The sequence below is a fragment of the Odontesthes bonariensis genome, chromosome 19 (assembly GCF_027942865.1).
Source record: "Odontesthes bonariensis isolate fOdoBon6 chromosome 19, fOdoBon6.hap1, whole genome shotgun sequence".
Classification (NCBI taxonomy): Eukaryota; Metazoa; Chordata; class Actinopteri; order Atheriniformes; family Atherinopsidae; genus Odontesthes; species Odontesthes bonariensis.
In genome coordinates this window covers 12,468,162-12,488,963 of record NC_134524.1, presented here as the reverse complement: position 1 = coordinate 12,488,963, position 20,802 = coordinate 12,468,162, and the positions used below count along the sequence as shown (strand labels likewise).

The following is a 20,802-nucleotide window of genomic DNA, read 5'->3' as shown; positions in this document are numbered from 1 at the left end:
AAAGGTAGGCTTGAAAGAAAAATACCATCAAACAGGGTAACAAAATCATTGAGTGTAAAATGAACTGTTCTCATCCAAATCCTGCTTCGGTTCCCTGTCTTTTGTTCTTGTATAAAAAAATAAACATTTGTTAAGACATTTCTATCATTAGCACTAATTCCTGTTTCACAGATTCGCTGTATAATAAACAAGAGTTGTGAACGTGATGAGGGTCCGTCACCCTCGATGTGTGAAAGTTGGCTGAGTTGGCTTGCTATAGGTCGCTGATTGCTAACCTGGCAAGGTGGGTTATTACTGGCAATTTATTGCCTCCATCTTCATTTCAAGTCTCTGTAACATTACACTTAGAGGAAATTACAACCTGCTTCACTTGACAGAGCTCTCGGAGCAGTTAACCGACCCATGACTCTGCAATATCTGACCTCAGTATATCTGACAGCTGAAATGAGGGCCTTAAAGCCAATATTCCAGTGTCTACTGCTCTTGGTTTCATTATGTCTCAGTCAATTGCGCTGTGAGGTACAGCAGATGAGGTGAGCAGCACTGTGGTTAAAATAAAAGAAGAAATTATTGTAAATCACATCTCGTTCTTTAAAGGAAATAATTAGTTTGGGGGTTTTTTTAGAAAAAAAATGTCATTTTTGGTTAATTTACGTGATATATGTCAAGCCCGTGCCTCATCACATTTATCCTCCATTCAGGTATGCACATTTTAAAACTCAGTCACATAGCCACAGCTTGCTCTTCTCAAAGGTAAATTGCAAATGAGATTTTGAACGACACTGCAGGTGGTTCGGTAACATTCATTTCAGTTTTGCGGACATTCACTTAAGGCTCCAAGTGCAGCTCCAACAGAATATACTTGTTGCCAGATAAAACAAGACAGGTTATCAAAGATGGCATCAGATTTTACATCTAAAATGTATGTGTGAGCCAGAAATAAATGCAAAAACAATAACTTTGTCCTTTATCATTTTTATTAAACCTTTTCTTCATGCATCCAGTCTAATTCTACCATTTTATAAAGAGACTTTTGAGAGAAGAATTCTTTATAGAGAGGTTCTTGCAGTGCAGTGAACTTTCTGTTTATCTAACTGGTTTGTTTTTTTGTATTGCACCAGTTTGAAAAACACTTTTAAAGAATCCACTCCCAAATGTACCTTGAGGCATTAATAAATGCCTTTTTTCATCAGATATAGATGCATTTGCTGAGAATATACACTCTTAAGTTGTTGTGTCTCGCCAGATACTGGAAAAAAAATAGATCTGAGTCAAAACACAGACTTGTGGTCTGTTGCCTCTGAGATGGATCTTGACCCCGAAGTTGTGATTGACAGGGTTGCGAGACAAGAAAACCAATAGTTTAATATATACTGCAACTGTGCATTGCTCTTTTGTTTTGGAGGAAAAAAAACTAATTTGCGTGATGATTGTGGCTTTAATTTAGTAGATAATAATGTAGCATGATGTGAAATGAAAATCATGAGTAAGTGATGGTATTAGTTACTAATAATTGTTAGCATATATCATTGTATATAGGCGTAGAATGCATTCAAAAGATGTGCATAGTCACTTGCTGTCAAAGTGAAGCCAATGTAGAAGTTAATATCACTGGTGACCATTAGAAAGTTGCTCCAAACAAAGCACTCCCATTAAAAAAAGGCCCAACCACCAACTTTGGTCAATAAAACGCTTCCCTCAAGTCATAATTATGTCATTTTCTTGAACGATTCCCTCTGGTTTGGTTCATGTAATCTACGTGCACTCCCATGAGTGACAGAGAAGCAGGAGAGTGCAGAGTCACGGGTCAGTGCAAAGTAGAAAAAAGCTGATTAAAAAGGCTTGTTCTGTCACATGCGTCTTGATCCCAAAGTCTCTCGCACAAGAGTTTGTGGATTAACACAATTCAACACTTCACCCCCCTTTTCAGTGGCAAAATCAACAGTGAGTTCATTATGTTGCGACCGCAGACCAATGTCATCATGCAGTAACACGTGGCAGTTAAACGCCATCATGTAGCACGGACATGGGTAGAGTTTACCTCGTGAGATAAGCAGCAGCTCTGTGTAGACAAAGACAAAAGGTAGCATTAAAACGTCGGTGTACATCTTTTTTTAGGCGGTGGACCAATGCAGCTTAAACATTCTTTGCTGCCGTTTGAACTTTAAACTCACGCAACAAAATTGCTTTCTCTGTTTCACTCTGTGTTGAAAAAAGAAAAGTGAGAGGAGATGACAGGTGCTTTGATGCTGTTTATTTTCTATTCCTTCTAAGATACAGTATTCTGATATGACTAGTTTGGTCTGGATTATTATTATATGATAGTTATTTTGTCAGTATTTTCACACCACCCTGTGTCATGATGATGAATTATGTAGTGTTTAGTGTGTGTGTGTGTGTGTGTGTGTACTGTTAATTACCAAGGAAACCGCCATGAAGTATGTGTGACAGTATGGAAAAACAGTGTACTTTGTAAAAGATCTCTGTAAAAACATGCCTGCGCGTTGACTGATCTTCCAGGCTTAGTGATACACCTGATCACCTGAGTACTGTTAGACAGCCAGCTAAATTGTACATGTAAAACAACAACATCAATTAATTGCACGATGGACACAGCTCTGCAATAACAGTTTCTTTCTGCGTGTTCATTACTTTACTCATTAGTTATCCATCACCTGTGGGGATGCTTTTAGTTGGAATTTTCAGGCCTTCAGGGGACAACAGAGCATATCTGGATTTTTATTTTGTTATTTTATTTGTGTTTTATATCACCAAGAGGGATTTTTACACACACACATATGCAAAATAATCATGTTCCAGAGCATTGAGAGGGCTTTGGTTAACTTGTTTGGACAACAGAACCTTTTTGGAAATTGGCATTAACAGTAGTTTAATGAGTTTTCAACTTGAGTAACGTCCTCCTCTATTTCCTGTCTTCTTTGGTCGATTCCGCTGTAACTCTTGAAATTGTGTTCCAGTGAAAATATTCTGTTGCGTAATCAAGGCTGTCCATGTTTTGCATACTGTATGCTGCAGAGAAAACAGCCTAACGTGGAGCTGTGTGCTTCGGTACAATAAACTATATATTGTATAGGAAATGGACAAAACCGTTGGTTTACAATTTCTCATTTTGAAACCTCAAGTTGAGAATTTGCCTGTTGCCACCTTGATTTTTTTACTTAGTCAGTGTCATGATGTTTGGGCAAAATTCTGGAGCTGAGGGTGAATCTGAATCTTGGGGACCTGTTATTTACCTAATCATGGAATTATTTAAAGAATGACCTCCAGCTCACTGATCAGAAGGTAACAAAACAATTTTATACATGTTGCACAGTTCAACAATTAGGTGATTCAAACTCATTTCCATAGAATGTAAAAGCATAAGAGCATAAAAACTGACGACAGACTGTTTCTGACGACCTGAGATGTCTTTAAAGGCCCCAAGCTGTGTAAAGCTTTATAAACCAACAGCTGTATTTTAAAATCAACTCTTTTGATGCACAGAAAGCCAGTGTAGAGACGTCAGGACTGGATTGATATGGTCCTTTTTTCTGGTCTCATGGAGAATTTGAGCTGCAGTGTTCTGAATGAGCTGCAGCTGTCTGATCCATCTTTTAGGCAGACCAGTAAATGCACTGTTTCAGTAAGTTTACTGAAGATAAATGCATTGCCCAGCTTTTCTAAATCACACTGACACATTAGTCCTGTCCTTTTGATCATTGAAATATTCTTCAGTTGGTTGTTTGCTGACTTCATAACTGACTTGATGTGGCTGTTAAAGTTCAGGCCTGAATCCACAATAACACCCAGAGGTCTGGCTTGCTTTGAGGCTTTTAACACTACCGACTGAGGTGAGCACAGATTCTTAACTGTTCTTCATGTGCTTCAAAGACAATGACTGTTTAGTCTTTGTTAAACTCAAGGAAATTCTGGAACATTGAACTGTTTATTTCTTCAAGGCACTTTTTGAGTATTTGGAAGAAGGAAGATTTTTTTCTAATTCAAGTCTTTGAAAAGAAAAGGCTAATTTGCATTTCGCCAAACATTCAACTCTTGCTGTTATGGTATAAATCCATCCATTTTCTGCAGCTTATTTGGAACTTGCTTTGACAAAAGTCCGAGCAGGGATCCCCAGACCTTCCTCTCTCCAGTCACCTTCTCCAGCTCTTCTGGAAGGACTCTGAGGAGTTCCTGAACAAGCTGAGAGATGTGATTTTACATTATATTTATATTTTGTCCTTTTATTTATTTCATATCTGTTTAATAGATTTTTTATTCCTATGTTCAGCACTTTGGTCAGTGGTTGCTGTTTTTAAAGTGCTTTATAAATAAAGTTGGCTTGGCTTGGCAGTGGGTCCTGAGTCTGCCCCAAGGCCTTCCACCGATGGAATGTACAGTGCATATCTAAAAAAGACCCTCCCCTGCGAGCCATGGGGTAGATAGATACCCAAACCGCCTCAGCTGGTTCCTTTTTATGTCGAGCAACAGCAAATTTACTCTGAGCCTCCACTCCTTTGGAGGGAGTTCATTCCTGTTCCTTGTATACGCACCCCTGTTGTCACTACTTTCAGCTCATCACTGTAGGTGAGGGTTCACGAACAGATTGGTACGTCTGTGTCAGGGGTTGATGGTAAAGTAGGACCCAAGTGCAGACAGACTACCTCCTCGTTTCTGGAAAACGTGCATTTAATAAGCAAAACACACAGGGACTAGACTCACTGGGAGACGAACACAGGAGTTGACAATACAAGACTCCAGCAGGGAGCCACGGACAGAACTGAACTTAAATACACTGAGGGTAATCAAGGGAACAAGAAACACCTGGGGGTAATTAACAAGGCTGAAACCAAAAACACAGGGGAGAACAGGGACAACGAACACAAATCATGACAGTCTGCATTACTTCTCATGCTGTCCCAATCCATCTGTCAATATGCTGCTGCTGTTATATATTAGTGACCAAGACACTTAAAATCCAAACCGGAAAGCCTTCACCCCTTTGCTGTTTGTTGAAATGTTGTCCGTAAAGGTTTTGAATAAAATCGGTGACAAAGGGTAGGTCTGACAAAGTCCAACATACACTGCAAATTAGTCTGACTCACTGGCGGCTGTGTGCACCAGGCTTTTACTCCATTTGCTTTCATGATTTCAGTGATAGCAATTTGTATATAAGCATAAATTCCGTTGAATAAATTGACTTGTTTCAAGCTGCAATTAATGATGGAACCAGTGCTGTCAAGAGTTTTCCTGACATCAATTTGACAGAAGTTCTTCTATCTGCACTCAAGGCTCTCTAAACATAATGAATTAATGAATCAATAATCAGCTCACAATGAAAGCAATCTGAAGGCACTTTAAGAGGAAATAAACACGTCCAACACAGTTTAATTACAATCAGCCCAATCATAATTCAACAAGTGTGTGCAGTGACGTTCAAAACAGCCGGGGTGGACGTAGCTCAGTGGTTAGAGTCGGTCGTCCAATAACCAGAAGGTTGGGAGGGTCGATTCCCACTCTCGCCACTAAAAGAGATTTGGTGGAACTGACAGCTGGAGGGGTGGCAGTCCTCCTCCTTGTCACGGCCGAGGTGCCCTTGAGCAAGGCACCATACCCCCCATGCTCCCAGGGTGCTGTGAATGGCTGCCCACCGCTCCAGGTTGGCATCTGTCTCTATGAGTGTGTGACCCTGTCCATGTGTGTGTCAACGGGTGCCAACCTGGATGGGTTAAAAGCGGAGGACAAATTTTGTGTGTGTGCATGTATCCATGACCAATAAATCTGATCTTAATCTTAATCTCTGGATATCATGTCAGGATCACATAAACAGCATTAGGGCGATTCTTTTCACTTTCCAGTGATCTTGTTTCAAAGCAGAAAGTGTGGAAACCCATCCGGGCAAAGGGAACTGTGAAGAAGGAGAAACAGAACTAGGACACGTATCGTTTCTTTGGGTTAGTTTTTGGGTTGTTTCAATTTCTGTGGATTTCATCTCTTCTCCCCCCTTAAATAACATGAATAGCAGCACGAGCACAGTCAAGGTAAAACTAACTTTTTTAAAGTAAACTTTTTAATAAGTGTGCAAATTTTGCATATTGGGCATAAACCGTGTGCAACAGAGTGCTCTGAACCGCTGAGTTGTCAGCAGAGGATGTCTGTTTTTAGCACAAAGCTTCACTCTTTTCCTTTGTGGTGTCTGCATATATGAACTGCTATGTTCACTGTGTGCTGCAGTGATTTTTTTTCTTTTTCTTTCCAGTGTTGTGGAGGTTTAAACTCTGCAAAGGTCAAGCCCACATTTCAAGGAACACATGGCTACACTCTACATGTTCTTATTAATAAATCACCTGCTGTTATGGCATTTAGATGCTTTTGACGCTTGCACATGCTGTGTGCAAACAGATATTTTTACATTTATATTTTAACAGGATTAAGCCAGTCTGATGGTTCTAATGTTCCGAACTCTTTAATGATTTTTTCTCGTCTTTTCCACCCACACTTGTACACACACACACACACACGACTGTTGCCTGCATGCTGGTAGGTGTGTGCATATGTCAAACCTCACCCCCACACACACTCATCGCAGACACATAGATGCTCTCCTGCTCATCCAATAAACGAGAGACAGAGAGAGAAATCGATCCAGCTTTTAATTTCAGAGTGTTGCATTATACATTAATTTTCTGAGCTTGCGTCAAAATAATTATCCATTCATTAGGACATAAATGAATCTCTTGAGCAAGGAAGCCGATATTCTGATGAGACAATTGTTGCCAGTTAAATTATTCATATGTTTATATTTGGGCTGACTGCTATTTGTCTTTTGGAACGAAGGAGATTTAAAATGGAAACTTTTATCTTGTTTCAGCAGAAAAAAAAGACAGCACACATGGACACCCACATAAACTGACAATCAGACACAGTCACGGTCAGTGTGTGGACACTAACTCGTGACAGTACGGGTTGCTGGACCAACTTAACATTCTAGTCTTGAGCCAGTCAGTCCACTAAAATCCTTATTCTACAACATGTGCTAATCTTATATATTTTGTGAATTTATACTTTTTAAAAGTTGGAGACTCAATTGATGTCATTTTCAATTTTGTATGCTGGGGGAAAAAAACACAGAGTGCTCTTAAATTTAGGCTCCAGTGGGAGAAAGACATGGAGGAGCTGCTTGGCAAAGTTTATTGCAGCTGATGTAATATATAAATGTAGGCAGCTATGTCATGCCCACTGACTGTGGGTAGTTATGTACCTTCATGCATTATAGTTAAAAACAAAAATGAACAAGTTAAGTTGTATTTAGAATATGTTTAGAAAGCGTAATACTTGAAATGCGTTTTTTATTTCTTTTGATTGTGGCAAAATTTTATGTGAAGTGAGAAGTGAAAGTGTGGCCCACTTTAGTTTGAATTCAAGATCTCTTGCTGTATCTGCTGCACCGATCACAAAGAAAAGTTCAGCCTTGCACATTTTTACTACACGTGTGCCAGCAAAAAACAGCTGAGATGAAATTTGTGTGTTGAAGGCCACACTTTAAAACCTTTACTTTCGAAGATAAAATGTTGGACTCAAGTTTTTGTTGATTAGAAGAAACGATTTGTGTATAGCGCACAAAACCTATTTGGGAATATGTACATGGACAGATGGTTTAAGAAAAAATGGGTGTACAGGAATTTGTTTCCTTCTGACAGTAAACAGGGGCTTGATAGTATCCACCATTAACACCAGCAAAGTCAGCATACTTGACGATTGTAATTTTTTTCATTTATCTTTTTGACCTAAGCAATGATCTTCCGCAACCTTGAAGCGTGTCCCAACATACATTGTATGACTGTGATCGGCAGTTACAGGATACTGAACTAAAGTGCTCCTTTTAAGACTCAGATCCTTAATTTTCACGTCTTCTCTTCGAAGTTTTGATCACTTTCTGACATAAGAAAACACTGAATCAGCCATCCATGGGCAACACATCAAAATCTCGTGTGATCTTTGGAAGCCAGTGGCAAGGCCATCTCATGTGTGATAAACTTGTGAGCACTTGGCTCTGTTTTTGTTGTATGAGTTCACAACGTCACATGACAACCTTTTTCTATTTTCATTTCTTTAGTGTGAGCACATCCACACACTTGCCGGCGAAGAGCTGAGGATGTCAAGCCCTCCTGCATATGTAAGTGTCAGCACAGAGGATAAGATAATTCCACTGCTTACCAGTGTGGATAAATAGGGGAAATGGCTTCTACATTATTGGATTCCCTTGGACAACAACTGTCCCCATAAGCTCTAATTTTCCTGAACAGCTTTATATTTGGCAGGAGTTTCTTACAACAGCATGCTGAGGAGCTGTACAGAGGTTTTTATTGTGCCTCACATCACATTATTGTGTTCAATTATCACAGTGTCTCAGGTGCTTAACTCTCTGGATTTAGTAAATCGGTCACCAGCTGGATATTTAGCATTAGCATGCTATACATAATTATGCCCTTTGTCAAAGAACTGAAATGTTTGTGCTGATGAAATTGACATTGAAATGAGCTTGTGCAGAAATTTGTCACAGCCCCCTTGTGCATATTTTGCCCATTAACGTTTCATAATCTCGGGCTTGTGAAATCCTTAAGTACAAATGCAAAAAAATTAAGAAATAAACAAAAAGGAACAGCATGTTTTTAGCTAGTTGTATCAGAAGTTGGTTTCTTCTATTAAAAGAGAAACACTGATTGTGATCACAAACACTCTGTTTAAACCTCTGTTTTAAGTGCATTCAAGAAAGTATTTAAAGCCATGATGTTTGGTTTTTGGGTTTATTTTAGTATATTCCACAGCAGTCATGTATTGTTCACAACAGCTAATATTTTGGGTGTTTTTTCCCATGACATTCATAGTAGTTAAAATGGAAATAAATCCACAGCACTGTCTTTTCATACGTTAATGATTTATAAATATTCCATGTGATGTTCATTTACATTCATTTTCATAACATAAAACAGGCAAATGTCTTTTATTTCCTACACAAGGAAGTTAATTGTTGACAGTGCTCATTCAACACGATCTCACAACAAAGTATGTAACACCTGCGTTGGACCACTACAAAGCATTGCCGTTTCACCTCAAAAATCATACAATTCCCATGTTTTCCAGACTTGTTTGCCAATTCTCATGCAGCCTTTATCACACTACTGATCATGTGTTGACTTATGATAACACCGAATTGAAAATTTAATAATGTGGACTCCTGCGTTGATGGCAGACACTGTTGATCAACTAAAATATCAATTCAGGGTCGAAGGGGTTTGGATAGCATTTTAATGCAAGCTTTGGTACGACGGTTTGCTGGATTGCCAGAATTGTTAGTATTAACAGTTAAATTTATGTGGTTAGGGTTAGAGGCTCGTACACATGCTTAGGGTTTAAAAAGAACATGTTATGTTCCTGTGCGAAACAACAGCCTGGGGATACGTTGCCATTTCAAGATTTTTAACCTTGAATTGTGACACTATGATATCCTCCATGTGTGGACAAATGTTCACACTAACTCTTATATTCTTGTAGGGCTCTTTGTTCACTCACAGCAAGATGTCTAATTTCTTTAATGCCTCACTGGGCTCATCACCTTTCTCTTATGGATGGATCAAAACTAAGAAGTTGTAGGACTCGCGATATGAATACTGTCAACAGTGATGGAGGACATTTTGACCCTGGCTGCAACTAATAACCCAATTATCTACAATCCCACTCTGAAGGGTTACTAAGATCAGCATGGGATGGACTTTACATTCACAATGGAAGAACTCGGAATGTACTGAGAGATGCTTTGCGTAACCTGGCAATAATAAGGACTTAGGAGAATTGCTCTGTAAATTAGAACACATTTACTCCATGGAGTAGAGGGGTCGGGAAGTCTGTCTGATGTGAGGCAAAGTCATGATCTCTTGTGGACACAGAAGAAGCTGCCTGTGGACAGAATATAAATGCTCAACAGACTATTTTTCTCATAATGTACGTTACTACAGCACCTCTCGTCACCTCCTGTCTGCACCTGTGGCTAAAGACCCCTTCACAGAAGTCCCAGTTTGCTCTGATTTATTAAGACAAAGTAGAAGGGAGCCACCATTATTTGTCTGAGACGTGCCAAACAAGCCACAGGACAGGCACTGTTTAAATGTGTTAGATGATGACGTAGAAAGTAATGGAAGCAAAACCTGGACAACAAATGTGGCAGGTCCAGGAGTTTTCAGGACTTTGAGCTTTGTAACTGTAGACTTTTATTTGCACAAAAATCTATGAAGCACACTGGAGGATGGCAAATAATGAATATTGTCACACAGTTTTGCAGCTATTTGGAGTTTTTGTTCAAGCATCATCATGCAACACCTGGTTGCTAACTTTATCTCACTCTAATTATTTTTTTTTCTAACTGTTCGGAGAGTTAGCAGCAGGTTTCAAGAACTTTTTAGAGTGGCAATATTAGAATAAAAGCTTTTTTTATTTTAAAGATGCTAATGGGGGATGTTTTATTAATCTAAAATCTGACATCTTGTGATCAAACTGTTGTCTGATCAAAGCTTTTTTTTATTTCTTTCCTGAACAATTCTTTGTAGGAGTTCCTCATACTAACTTGTATAAAACACAAATACCATTACTTCTAGTTCTGTTTTATTTCTCAGATCTAAACAAAGGCGGCTACTATGTTCAAGCAGTTCAGGGATGTTGCCTTTCACTTGTATGATTTAGATCCTCTGCAATAAAACAAGATACAGAGGAGTCTAACTGGCCTTCATTTCCATGTTTTTGAAATGCCGCTCCATTTCAGCGCTGGGGAAAGCTGTTCCTGCTTTAATCACGAGGGTTTGTGTTATTCAGAAGTTGCAAAGGAACTGATCTGATTCTGCCTCATATTCTGTTAATCCGCTGGCAACTCCATCTCAAACATCAGGGCAGTGTTGATGTTTCTGCCAATGCGCCGACTGTTACTTTGAAGCCCTTGTCTACGTTGAGATGGTAGCAGTATATCTCATGGCACTTAAGGTTTTTGCTTTGAAGCTACCTGGTTTTACGCCAGGCAGCTTTGGTCGGCGCTCTACCTGGAAAAATCCATTTTGTCAAGGGGGGTGTTTGGAAAGCAGTGCCAGGGAGAGATAAAACCTCATCTTTTCAAATGCAGTTATCCAGTTATGTTTCATCCGTACATGCATGAGTTCAATGCGTTTCTCAAAAAAGTGCAAAAACCATCTCTGTTTTTTCCACGGGCTCATTAGTGAAACACTGGATGAGTGATTTGGATGATTAAGTATTGTTTGATTGTAATTAGGATTATTACAGTGATTGATAGGGATATGGGATGATTGAGGGGAGCTAACATTGGCTGACTCCAGTAAGAGATGTGGTGCATCTGGTTCAGTGTGCAGAGGTCTGCAGAGGAGTCCATAGATTCTGGTGGTGTTCTCTTTTTTTTTGTCCACCCTTAAATCTGCCATGTTTTGGTGCAATTTTGCTTGACAACCTCTGACTCATAATTCAGGACATTTCAGATTAAAGGACAACGAAAAGAACTGATGAAAAATTAACAGAAAAAATCTAGTAGGACAACATTTACATTTGACAACCTCCTTTAAATTGTTCATGATTATAGGGATGATGGGACCAAAATGATCAGGTAAGAGCATATGTCATGCTCATCTATAGTTTTTTTCATGAATAATTACACTTTCCATTGGTTAGCTGATTGGCCCTGCATGGTATCTGAGGACAGTAGCTGGACTAATATTTTTAGTCAGCATTCCTTGAATTGGACTGTACGTTCTTCCCCTTAGTTACATTTTTAAAGACGCATTGAACTTTTGAGAGAAAGGCAGAGGATATCACTCAAATATTGCAGTCACAGACGCACACATAATGTAATATAACACGTTTCTCCATGTCAGCCCCGGGCGAGATACATTGTAGGTAGACAGGCTGTGCTCTGCAGCATGTTGTCTAGTATGTGCTGCTAGGTGGAGCCCGAGTATACAGGGTGAACGGCAGTCTACATCCGAGTTTCCTCTTCACCTTTCACTGGCTCTCCAAACCCTGGGTTTTCATACAGAATTACTCCCAGCCAGTGCGCACAATTGGTTTCCCATAGTCGCCGCGGGCTGCAGTTTTTGGACCCAAACAACTTCGCCTCTTCCTCCCCGTAAGGAGCTTTTCTCAGAACATCCCTTTCCCTGTCCTTTCAAAATTCTTCTGGATACACTTCTGATTTGCGTGAGTGGCGAGGTGCTGCTGGCGTTTTGGCTTTTCAGCTTTACGGGACGTGATGTAGCCCCTGCACAGGAGGACGCCTTGTGACTAAAAGGGATGTAAGGGGACAGAGCTGTGGATAACAACCCGAGGAGGCTGCTGCTGTTTCCCCAGCGTTCATCGCCGGGGCTCGGATTGTGGAGCCACAGCCAGAGCAGACAAGAGGCGATTTTCCGCGGATAGTGGACGGAGCGGCTAAAGGCAACACTTTGGATTCGTTGTTCTGTCTCCTCGAACCCTATCAAGCACACGCCGAGAGTGCGTGACGACGGCACACAACGCCTGACAGACAGTTTTTGAGAGAAATTAACGCTCACTTTGAATCTAAGGACGCGAACTGCAGTGCACCCTCATATTCACCAGTCATTTCCAAATACGCGGTAAGTGTGACGTTCCTCTACACAACGCATTTGCCGCTCTGCTTGTGCGCATATCCACGTATTATCTGCAGGTTCTGCTCGGGTCGACAATAATGCCCGTGAATGGAATCCTGCAGCAGTAGATGCGCCCGGTAATATCAGTCTTGGCACTCGCTGCACACTTAATTACTAATTTCTTAATTACTTTAACTGGGTAATCGATGTGTTCAGGTGTAATCAGCGCGCAGCAGATTGAAAGGCAATATCAAAATTTCAATATCCTGTCGGACTAATCAATCCGTCCTGTTAGAGCGTATGATCTAATGGATTTGTGGAATTGTTGAATATTCTCCTTTGTCGTTAATGTTAAAACAAAGTGCGCTGCTCTGAGGTTGGCTTTGGAGAAGAAGTTGCATGTTGGACGCATGCTCATGAGGGAAGTTTTTTTTTTTTTTTTGAGAGTAGCAGTAATTGAGTGTCGCTACCTCACAATTCATACATTAGATCTAGCTTGGATTCTATATGATGGAGCTGTTGGGATTGAACAGGCTGTGTTTCTTTAAAAGGAGCCTAAATAAATATTCCAGTGCGGGCCTGTGTGCTGTGTGAGGATAAATGCAGTGGTGTGAGCATCTAAATTGATCATTAAAGGTAGACTGTGTCTTACGAATGAAATAGTCCTAAATGCCATGCAAAAATTTCACATCTCACTCAGTAAACCCGACTTGTTTGCATTTTTGTAAAGTACCTCTCCTGGCTTTTTGCGGGATGTCCGAAGCTGTTCTAAAAAGCATAAATAGGCTACTGCACAACACGTATCATTATTTTATGACCACACTAAAGAGAGAATGGCGAATTATTCCCCATATGCTGAAGAAGACATGCTGCCCAGTGTCTGATAGGAGTGCACGCTTAAGGGGCCAAAGTACCAAATCCTTAGATGTGAAGACGCACCCAGCCTTTTAACATCAATATCAAAGGAGAAAAGGTAACTAAGCCCATCACTTTGAATCAGATCTGAAGTTTCCTTACCGCAGCAAACTGATGCTCATCATTTCCAGTTAAACATTTTCAATGTCTTTTTTTTTCTTTCTGTATTTCATCCTCAATATTACAAAAAGCTGTCTGTCATGGGCAGTTTTTCAGCCAGGGTTGGGCTTCTTGTGGATCACTGACGGCTTACTTCTCATTTTCAGCATATCATTAATGTTGTTGCTTGTATCCTTATCTGACAATTAGGTCCAGGACGGCAGCACCATCTGTCATATAATCTGCATTGGTGGAAATACCCTCAAGCAGATGAGACACACACACACACACACACACACACACACACACACACACACACACACATTCTCTCATATTTAAGTACACACTGCGTGCACACACAGTTTGCCTCTCCCAGCGGTTAAAACCTCGACTTTTCCCTTCAGGGGAAACTCAAGGGGACATTTGATGCTTTCTGACTAAACTGTTATGTCAAGCTGCACTTTGTTTTCACCGCGTCTCATCCATTTTGTTTCAGCTAAGTGCTGCTCCGTCTGGAATATAATCTAGGCTCTGTTTAATCTTGCAGTAGTTGAACTCAGCATCTGGTGTGGTACCTGATGGGACGATGTTGTAAGAGAATAAAGTAATATTTTTCTTGCTTTTCCTGAAACCTCTGTTATCTCGCATTTTTTTTTTGTACTTTAGGAGCTACTGTATAATATATTGATTGAATCGGTTATCATGGGTAAAGATGCACAGTGGAGGTGGTCGAAGTAAACAAAGAGCCCTCCTTTATTTCAGTGTTTTCACAAGAAGTTCTTCTTCCCAGTTGCATACTCAAATAGTTTTTTTTTCTTCTCTCAGCCCATAGAAAATATCAGAACTCTACCTTTCTTGATTCATTTGAGGCCATCTCGGAGACTTGATTAGACATTACTTTGTCTGTAGAGGGTTTCATTTCATCCCAACACTTCATGCGTGCACATTAGTAGCCCATTTCTTCCTGTTGTACAGTTCATTACAGTAAAGTGGGTTAATTTTTGCCCTCTCTGGAAAGGATGTTTTTTTTTCTATTTGGATCTGTGTGATGGTGCCTTTTCTCCACTCCGTTTCGTCGATGTCATGCAGTTATTCGATAAGTTAATTTCTGTCCATTCAGCAGCTCAATTGATTTGATTAGATTTTGCTTTTTACTTTTTCAGGACACAATTGCTTGTCAGAAGGGACCTAATTTGTGCTCGTTGTCCGACTAGAGATGGACGCTCAGATTGTCTTCATTGGGTTAAGTTAAGGCTACAGCTTCATGGCTCGTATTATGTACAGTGAGAGCTTTTACTGGTGGATCAATTTGGAAAATCATTCCTCAGAGAGTAGCATTTGTTAAAGTTGCCCATCAGTCACACATGCATGCTTCCTGTCTCCTGTAAATCTCTTTTGAGAGTTTTGATAGATATGACTAGGATAACAGCTGCTAGTTTAAACTAATCAGTTTGACAGTCATATATTTGGAAGAATGCTGTAAGCTATCTCTTTTCCAGCAAGTTAATAAGACTAAATGTTCCATATGCTGTCCAAATCTACTTTAATTGATAAATCAGAGTAGCAGAATCAGAGTAACCGATAACGCGTTTATGCATTTATCCATTTATCCAAGTGCTTTGTGTTGGGTGGACTGCTACTGAATATTTAAATATAATGCTTATGAGCTGCACACAAAATTAACATTTCATTAAAAGCCCTAATGCAGGAATTGATTTATCGATGAAATTAATATGATTTAAGTCAAGATAGAGAAAACAACACCAAACTTTATATCTCGGTTTTTTTTTTTGTTAATGGCATCTGGCAATTACTGTACAGTTAGATGAGATTAAGTGGAGCAATTCTAATGAAATTGTTGGTCTCCATGGCTACCACTTGGGAGCCTCTTTTCTGGCTTCAGTTCATACATGTAGTCACTACACATCACACTCCTCTTATTCAATATAAAATTGGACAAAAAAAAAATCAGACAAAAAAAAACAACTTGAGGACTTTACCTTGCCATGATTAATTCACATTTTCAAAATTTTTTTTGTCCTTGTATCAAAAGATTAATCAGTAAAACGCAATAATTAGCAGCTTAATCACAATTGTATATAATCTGTTCATGCAGCACTCAGTCCCCGGAACTTTTGGCCAGAATGAACCGTACTTGGTAAACTGAAGGCCATGGTTTTCCTCACTCATTCTGAATCGTACTTTCTCTTACAAGATGAAAACCTTCATGCCAAATCTCCCTGAACCTTCCAAGGCTATTCTTCTTTTAAATTTGCCAAGCCTGAGATGCTTGGCCAACTTGAAAATAAGGGCACTACTGAAAAGGAGCACTCTGAATTCTCAGATGTGCTGTCTAAATGATGGATTTTAGGATTTATTTTGCAGTTGAATGGTTGTTTATCCCAGGGGCTGGATGCTGACATGCTAAGCATCGCACAGACATCTTCAGAGAAGGGAGATGACGGTTTATATTGTTGGCTGATGTTGTCCCCCTGAGCTTTAAATGATGGGCAGCTAACTTCAGAGTAACCCAGTTGACTGGATGACTTCAACATTCCAGTTTACGTGTTTCTATATGCAATTTTTAAAATTTGGATGTTTGGTTTTTAAACAGATGGTATAAAGATGAAGCAGGTCACCTGCTATGTTGTATTCACATTCCTGTGGGCTAAATCTCACCCTCTGCTAAACTGAGGCCCCTGGTCTTTCTAAGATTGGAGTTATCATGCTGCTAGGAGTGAGGCAGGTCACTCAGCTGGGGCCCTTTTCTCTGGCAGGAATGTCACACAATACGAGAAGCAAAAGCTGAAAAAAAAAGAAAAAAAAAGGCATCTGGCCAAGAAAGGTCCTCAGGGTCCATACCCCTCAACACTTTGGCTGTCCTGTCTCATAAAGAGCTTGGACACAAAGGTTTTGACACAAGCTTTCACAACCCCCTGAACACTAAATTGCAGGAAATGGGTTTAAAGTTGAGATGAAGAGTTCAGCTGGTGCTTGATGGAAAGAATGGGCAATTAGTCTCTTGAGTCTGCATAATTCTGTAGATGGCAAAGGTCTGGAAAAAAGGCAGAGAACACTCAACAAGTTCATTTTGCTCTAATTTGTGAGGCATATTGATAGATATTGAAATACACAGAACAGTTTGAGCAGAGCATCCTTTTAGAAAGGTGTATGTGTTTGACGTCAATGTTTTTGTGTGTGTGTTTGTGTTTACTTCTGCTCTGAAACATGAAAAGAGTGTCCGAAGTAGGAAAAAACCAGGTGTGAGGCTATTCCATCTATCTGTGGAATAATGAGAAAAATCCATTGTGTGTCTTCATCTCTCATTGATTAAATGCAACTTTTTTTTGTTTTCCCCAACACCACAAAACCCCTTAACGATTCCTATGGTGTATAGCTGCAATGATTGAAAAATACAACTCAACTGGAGCTGTTGCTTGGACCTCACTTGCTGCAAATGCTACATGTTGGCCCGTGAACCTACAATTTTTCTGTCTCTGTTTGGCTCATTTATCTGTTAGAGGCACCTGAGTTAGGGACGTTTGCTTTTTTTGGCTTCATGTTGTTTTATTTTTCTGATTTTTGACTTCTTGCTTCCTTATCTGTAGCTCCATGTCAGGTCACGTCGTGCTGCTGTACTGTGTAAGTGCAGCCTCCCAATTCAGCTGGCCTCCTCCTGGTAAAATAAACTTGACATATTGATGATTTTAGTTGGCTGTTATGTAAATGCTTTTGAAATGTAATAGTACTGACTTAGCTCATATCAGTGCTGTAGTCACACCAATATCTTTGGACAAACTGTGTAAGCTAGCATTTTTGAAGGTTAGTGGTTCAAAGAAAAAAAAAAAGTTCTGGGTTGGGCTCTATTATCATTGACACTTGGAAAATATGTTATTTTTCCCTTTTTGTAGGCTTTATTAAGCAGTGGGAGAGAGACAGGAGAGTGTTCAGGTGAAGACTTGAACCTGTTTCAATGAGGACTTCAGAGGCTGAACATGGCACCCTGTGTTCTTCCTTATTTTCCTCTTTAAACAACTATTTATGTGAAGGCAACACAAGCCCTTGTCCTTGTGCTTGGACTATGAATGTGGTGCAAACAGAAACCACAAAGCTTCCAGAACCAAAAACTGCATCTCTTGCCTACCGGTTCCTACTCTGCACAGGCCAACCTTAATCATTATGACATTTTTCTAAATGAATTCCACCTTTGTGATATAAGAGAATGAGATAATTTGACTAAAGTTTGGTTCTCCTTGCACAATAGTTGGATTCAGGTTGCAAGTGCTGTATGCCACAACAGAGAATAATCAATCAAGAGAATCAGTCAAGCACACTCAGTGTCTGACTCCATCACAAAATAAATTATCATGGCAGCAGGAGTGTGCATGCCCTACAGACAGACATTCACAGAGAGCGACCACAGTCATAAACTTTTCCGCAGCTCCTCAGCCATGAGAAACCAATCTTTGCACACGGCAAAGCACCTAGAAAGATCTGGAGGAAGCGCTTTGATTTCCTGTTTATTGTTCTTGGTGTATTGAGAATAGTTTGAGGCCATGGAAGATTTCTCTTTGACGTGTAATCCTGACTCTGAATATGAGCATTAAATTGGAGGAAGACCAGTGTTTGCCCATGACCTCTGCTGGGGATTCATGGCCATTCCTTTTCTATTGAATTGAAAGCTCAAAACATTTCAACTGTATTTTGATCGCAGTGACATTCCCTTTACGGTTTAAATTTTTAGCAAAAGCCTGCAAGGCTGCTTCACGGTTAAGCTCAAGTGTACATTGTCACAACTGGTGTCACAGATAAAACAAATTGTTGTTTGAGATTATGGTCTTAATTTTGTGCAAAACACTTCACTACCCTTGATTTGACCCTCGGGTTGTCCCCGGAGGGTCAAAACACTTGGCAGCTATTTTAACACAACCTCTGCAGGCAGAGATACAAGAACTTCAAGAGCGCAAAGCAGATGCAGTTGTAGAATTCAATTGTTTCATTGAAGCACTGATCCTTGCAACGACCAGTGCACAGTAAAGTGACCCAGCCGGGTGTCCCTCACTTGATCGAATCAGTGCTGTAATTCTTATATCTGTATTCAGAAGGAGCCTTTCCTTGTACAACATTGGTATTTCATGTTACACAAAGGCAGAGCTGGCTTGGGGAGACTGCATGTCTATGAGTAAAAACAAAGGACACGTTCTCGACTGGATTACAGAAATGGATCCAAAAATGTCAACTTAGCATTAAAAGCAAGCCGAGCCACTCTTACGACCCTGTTGGTGGTGTTAAAAGGTATCCAAAAGCTATCAAACTGACACAGCCTGACGGAGCCGCAGTACATCAACCTCTTTACTACATTGTAAAATCTGATACATTTGTCTGTCCTTTTTACAGTATGACACCAGATTTTAATTTATTTTTCTGCAACAATATTAATAGTTTTCTTTTGTTCTGAGGGCCTTTCTTTCCTTCCCTCGTGAACTTTAGACGAATTAAAAGGATTCAAACAAAGATGCAATGCTTCTCTGAGGCACAGCTCTAAAGGAAGTTAATTTATGGCCTGTTTTGGAGGCAGGTTTTGGCTTGAATACATAATCAGGAGGTGCACCTGCAGCTGCATACAAATGAATGGAAATGACGGTTAGTATTTACGCCTCCCTAAGCCAGTGGGACCTCCTGATCTGACCACTAATTGGCCAGCAAGGAGAAATGAAGATAACTTCCTTGTTCTCCAGTTGCTGCATCTGCAAATATTGGATGCACATTTGCACGGAGCCACTTTGCACCTCCAGTCTTTATTAAAAAGTGAACCTTCAAAATGACAACAGCGTGGCAAATGACAAAAACACTTCTTATGAAGAAATGGTAAATTAAGTGATAAATAAATGAATAAACTGATAAATTGTATTCCAACTGATATGTAATACAATTCTCCTGTCAAAATGATTTCTTCGAAAAAATATGTAGCTCCTTAACAGGAGGAGAAGATTAGATAATGGACCCCTGTGCACAAATTTGATGACACAGAGTGAGTGCGATTTTGGTGTGCATGTTGCTGTATTTTCCTTTTTTATTTTTTTGGTGCTTTTTCTGTTCCTACATAGTTATTTGATGACATGCCAGTACGATTAAGAGCGTGACAGTTTAATAGTGTTTTGCTATTAAGTGTGGATGAAAATTCCAGCATTTCAACTTTTTTTTTTTTTTTTTTTGCCATATACGCTTTTCAGTTCAGAGGAGCTTGTAATGGAGCACAAAGTATGAATGCCTTGCAGAAATGTTGATTGCAATATCCTGCTGAATAGTTCTAAATTAAATACCATTCTACATTCATACTTTACAAGACTCACGGAGACACAAGCATTTTTGCAGGCCAATAATTAAAGTATTTTCAAACTGGAGGACAGCACAATGATGAAGGATTTGTGCCTCAATCATGTAAGGGTTCTTTTTTTTGTTGCCAAATGTCTTACATCAAACTCCGCTGCATTAGTTGAGTTCATCAGAACCTGATTCCACTTTCTATTCTCCAGTGTATTGCAGTATTTTAGTGTCGCCTCCTGTACTTCTGACTTGGTTCAAACAGATTTTCCCAATCGATAGGCATAGGATTGGATTTAGGAGTGTGGGATAGGATCTTGCCGGACGGCCAGCCTCAGCCAGCAGCCTCCTCGAGATTAGCCCGTTTTGTTGTTGCTCTCTTTTTATCAGTGTCTGCTCATGAGGGACGGCGCACTTTACATGTGGGTACCTGCTATCGGGCTTCATCTCAGGTTGGTATACTGATGACAGATCTATGCACCCACTAGTATGAATAAACGTCTCTGCCAGCCCTTTGTCACCTCCTGAATAGAGATGACTGAATTGATGCACTACCCCATTGGAGCAAAACCGCTTAAATGACAACACATTTTTGTCTCACCTTGAACCTAATTGACTGCTTGAAAGCTGGCGTTTGAAAAGTGCTGACACGGTCTGTGTGGAAACGGTAACTATTTACAGGGCCTGCACGGATGTGTTCATTCATAAGAAATATTGTACAATTTTCAGATACTTCATGTTGTACATATTATTCCTAATAGGATTAATGCCTGTACACATTAGTGTGTACTACATTTCTGTGGCAAAG

At 39.9% G+C, this 20,802-nt stretch overlaps 1 protein-coding gene across 8 annotated transcripts in view; it reads left to right on the top strand.

The window, feature by feature from the left end:
* The first annotated feature begins 12,015 nt into the window (after positions 1-12,015).
* Positions 12,016-20,802, top strand: part of LOC142369539 (adhesion G protein-coupled receptor L3) — a 215,222-nt gene continuing 206,435 nt past the window's right edge. For all 8 annotated transcript variants that reach the window (XM_075451891.1, XM_075451888.1, XM_075451890.1 and 5 more), the window contains exon 1: positions 12,016-12,662. The gene's annotated coding sequence lies outside the window, so the exon portion shown is untranslated. The remainder of the gene's footprint in view (positions 12,663-20,802) is intronic.